Source organism: Hipposideros armiger, unplaced genomic scaffold, assembly GCF_001890085.2.
Source record: "Hipposideros armiger isolate ML-2016 unplaced genomic scaffold, ASM189008v1 scaffold_859, whole genome shotgun sequence".
NCBI lineage: Eukaryota > Metazoa > Chordata > Mammalia > Chiroptera > Hipposideridae > Hipposideros > Hipposideros armiger.
This window is the reverse complement of record NW_017732209.1, coordinates 677,034-682,044: the sequence shown is the minus strand read 5'-3', so window position 1 is coordinate 682,044 and position 5,011 is coordinate 677,034.

Genomic DNA, 5,011 nt, shown 5'->3' with positions numbered 1-5,011 from the left:
AGCCCAGCTCCAGGTCGAGCTGTTGTTCACCATCTTAGCTGTAGAGGGCAGTGTCACTGGCCCATGTGGGATCCGAACCGGCGGCCCTGCTGCTCAGAGCTCACACTCCCAAGCCAACTCTTAACCAACGAGCCACTCAGCCGAACCCAGAGGGCTCTTTGGATAAACCCTAAATCAACTCACATCCTTCTTCAAAATTCTCCCATGATCCCATCTCACTCAAAGTCAAAGCGAAGTGTTTACTGTGACCCTGAAGGCAGACACAGTCAGCCCTCTGCCTAACTCTGATCCCATCCCTCCCACTCCCCAGCTTCCCTGGGTTCCTCCTTCTTCCTCCAACATGCCAGGTGCACCCCTGCCTCAGGACCTTTGCACCTGCTCTTCCCTCTGCCTGCCTAGACCACTCTTCCCCCACAGATCCACATGGCCCACTGACTCACCTCCTTCAAGTCTTCTGCTCAAATGTCACCACCTCAGTGAGGCCTTCCCTGTCCATTCTATTTAAAACTACAGCCCTTCCCCCACCTCCCCTACACCCCACCTCTCCCCCTGATGATTCCTTATCCCCTTCCCTGATATATTTTTCTCCATGGCACTTATCATTTAACATAGTGTATGTTTTACTTCTTTTGCTGGTTTATTGTCTGTCTCTCTAGAATGAGGTCATGAATTTGTGTCTATTTTGTTCACTGCTGTATAATAAGTGCTCAATGAATATTTTTGTCGGATGAGTGAGGAGCTGTCTTCAGGGCTGGCACTCATAATCACTATACACTGTGTGTGGTACACTGCGTTAACTGCTTCGTATTGGCTTCTGATCACGTCTCTCCATCTCCCCTGCCCTTGCTGGGATCCAGGCAAAAAAGCCCTCTTCCCTGAAGTCTGTTCTGGCTACATCCCAGTCCCCATCTGGCCCCTTCCCCTCCGTCACCCCTCTGCTGCCCATGTCACTCCCCTGCTTCAAGTCTCCCAGTGACTAGGATTCCACCTTGTAGCCACCACACGAGGGTTTTTCATACTGTTGGTCATGACCTGTTAGTAGACTGAAAATCAACCAGCATTGTTTCAGTAGAAAAGAACAGATCAGCGTCTGTGCTTATAGTGTGGACATAGGATAGACTAAGTTATAGGTGAATTTTGACTTCATGAAATTTTTGTTTCAGTGTAATATACATTGACTCATGATTAAGTGTATTTCTTACTATGGGTCCACAAAAAAAATCGCAACACCCCGCATAGACCCAGTCCTGCTTCTCTGCTTCTCCTAAATCCCAAGTACAGACCAGATGGATGATATTAATATCAACTCTTGACTGCGACCCATGCTAAGTGGTTTTATCTGCTTTTGTTCTTGGACTCCTCGCCACACCCTAAACACTATAATGATTCCCAATTGACAGATGGTAAAACTGAGGCTCAGACTAGATAAAGCTCTTGCCTGAGGTCACTGGGCTGGGAAAGAGGAAAGCAGGACTTGAACCCCAGTCGACCTCCCTCCTTCACCTATCCACTCGCCTGCTTGCCCTGCCCCTCCCAATCTGCCCCCCACCTACACAGAGTACTTGGTGTGCCATCCCATCCTCAGAGCCCCCAGGTGCAAGCTGCCTCATAGATCCTCCAACACTACAGCCAGCAGGACTGTTTGAACTCCCACTTTTCAGGCTAGAAAACTGAGGCTAGAAAGCATTTCCAAGAATCCACCATCCTATTACCCTTTTCCAAACTCCACTCTTTGAGGGGCAGGAAAGAGAAATGGTTAAGGACATGTCTTTGACCACCTGGGTTCAAATCCCATGCTTCATAACTTTGTAGCTGTGTGATCCCAGGCAACTTCTCTGAGCCTCAGTTACCTTTCCTGCAAAACAGCAATAATAATAGTACCTATACCCTAAGGCCATGCTTAAGACTTAAATAAGTTGGAATGCTTGCAAAGTTCTTAGATCAGTGGCCACACCCCTCTGCTGGGAAGATTCTCAGCAGCCCTGTATAATTGGACTATTATTTGCCCCCCAACTTTGTCACAGAGAGGGGGAGACCCTTTCCTGAGTTCATACAGACAGAAAGTAGGAGGGTCAGAATTTGGATGCAGGTCTGCCTGGGCTTTTCACCACAGTTACAATAGTCCTGCGGGATGTTAGTTTCAACAGCAACAGCAGCGACATTTTCAAAATTAAGGAACATAAGACTCAGAGAGGGTAAGGACATGCCCAAGTCACACAGCATGTAAATGGCAGAGCCAGGATTTGAACCCAGGCTGTGTGTGTCTAGATGCAGGCTGACCTTTATCCCATGAACCCCTCCATAAAGCTCTGATGGGCAGGAGGAAAAAGCAAGTAGAGGGCTGCCCTTGTCCCAGCGCAATCTGATGGTCTTGTATCCCTGGATCCAGACCCTGCCCAGTCTTGGGTGGCTCTAGGGTGGGAGTGCTGGGGTGGCACAGATGATGGCAGAGGGGGCAGCAGTCCCCTCTGCCGGCCTCTGATTGGGTCCCTGCAATCCCCCAGGATTTGGTGCTTGGAAAGCTGACGTTGGGTTGCTATGGCAATGGGTTTGGGGCGGTTGCCATAGCAGCAGAACTAGCCGGGGTTTAAAAATATCTAGGAGGAGGTTTGTGTTTGTGTGTGAGTGTGAGTGCGTGACCGACCATGCTGTTGTGTGTGTCCAAACGGGAGGGTTTGGCAGGGGGTGTGGAGCTGGGGCTGCAGGCATGACTTGGGGGGTGGGCGCTGAGCATCACACGGGACTCCATGCGTGTTGTGCATGTTGCTGAACGGTCTGTGAGGTCTCGTGAGTTGTTTGCATTGGACTATGTGGGCCACATATCTAAGTGTGTGTGATTACTCCATTTGTGTGGAAGGCATGATTGAGTCAGTTTGTCAGTCTATAAGAGCACATGTCAATAACATGTATGCCTTATGTAACATAGGTGTTTGTCTTGTGGCTGGGATCATGTACTTGTAACTTCTCAGGTTGTGCTTAGCCAAGTGTGGAGTTGTTTTGGCTCTAAATATGTGCACCTGGGACATACTCAGATATTAGAGGTGCATGTGTCTGTGTGTGAGAGCCAGTGATGTGGTTTTGGGTCCACATGACTGAGTGTGCATTATGCATTATGGGTGAGGGCGTGTGTGTGTGTGTGTGTGTGTGTGTGTGCATGCCTATCCCCCAAGAGTCGTCTTCATACATCAGAGTGTACCTGTGTGAAACTGTTGAATGTGTACCTGTGTGTCTGCAGGAGGGCTTGTGTGACTAGGGGGGACTTCACACCCAACTCCATGAATGTTGGGATATGTACCTGTATGGTGTGAGTGTATGTGACTCAAAGGGTCTAAGGTGTGGATCTCGGCCTGACCCCTGTATCTCCCTGCATCCCTCTTGCCTCTTCCCGTCTCCATGGCAACCTGCTCCTCAGCTCACTCCAGGAAGATGGAGGGGGAGGACCCAGACTGCAGTGGACCACAACCCCCTACCATCCCCCTTGGCTCTGGGGACAATGGGGGGGGGAGGGGACAGATGGGCAGCCACCCCATCCACCCCAGGCCATCTGCTACCCTCCCCATCCTGGAGACCTGAAAGCATGGCAAGGGAGGGACAGCAATGGGATGGAGCAGAGGGAGGGGCCCCCCAGCTGCCACAATCACCCCCATCCAGACCTCCTCTGAGCCTGATCTTGCCTCTGGCTGACCTAGGAAGGAAAGAATCCTTGGAGACCAGGAATCCAGGGAGAAGAAAATTCATGTGTCAGAGAACATTGAATATAAGCAATGATCAGTTCCGAGGAAGGGCCCCATTACTTCCAATAACTTCGGGCTCTGAAATTAAGCTTGTCCTGCGTTTAAATTCCAGTTTTCCCTCTGTCTACCTGTGTGCCCTTAGACAAGCCACACTCCACGTTCCTGTGCCTCCACCTTGTCATCTGAAAATAAGGTTTTGTTAATGACATGAATAATAGTGCTTTACAAGGGCCAAAGCTGTTTTGTTCCCTGTTGTATCCCAGCGTTTGGGACAGTGCCTGGTACTTAGTAGGTGGTTCATAAGTGCTGTTGATTGAGTTGAGCTCCAGTTGAGTGCTAGGCTCAGAGCTTCATGCTTTAACTCAAGTGTTCATTGAATCAGTCTGAGCCCTTGCAGTAAATCTGTGTTGATTCTTCAAGAGATGGATGCAAGATTTGAGGGAAAACTTCCCAGTTCTCAAGGGTGAGAGATATGTGACGTAGGATTTCTTATCTGGACCAAGTGCTGTGAAGTCGCTGATGCGCAGTTTCCTTGTCTGTAAAATGGGGACAATAAGAGTACCTCACAGAGTTGGTTGCTCTGGGGATTAAACGTGGTAAGGTTTGTGAAGCACTTACTTAGAACTGGACCTGGCACATAGTAAGTGCTCAGTGAACGTTCATTACAGGTAAGGGATGGGTGAGGGATGGGGAAGGTGTGGATGAGCCCAAGGTCCTTACTGCAGCCTAGGGGAGCCGGGTCCCTCTTGCAGCTGCGGGAAGGGGCGTGGTTAACCCATAGGGGCGTGATCTAAACTTTAAGGGCAGACCAATGGGGGGCCCGAAGGGCGTGGCTCTGACCGGCATGGGCGTGACCTTGCACGGGTGGGCGGGGCCAGGCCGCTGTGGGAGCCTCCGGGAAGATGCTCGGGCCAGCAGCCACCGTCAGTCCTGCCGCCGCTGCTGCCTGCGCCCGCCGCCCCCCGCGTCCCCACTAGCGGCCGCCTCCGCCTCCCACCTCTGGCCCCGCTCCTCCGGCCCCCCGCCCCGAGCAGGGTCTGGGGGGCTCGGCCCTCTGGCCCTGGTAGCAAAGAAGGGAGTTCCGACCCCCGAGTGGCGCGGCCAGTCCCCGGCTCCCTGATCTTGAGAGAGACCCCACCCCTCAGTTCTCTCTGGGCCCCATCCGAGAACCCCTTGGTCCTCCCATCCTGCTCACATCCGCTCTCCAGCCTCTGTCAGCCCCCCAGAAGCAGCTCCCTCCCTCCTTCCCTGTCCGGGGTTCCCCCTCCCCCATCCCT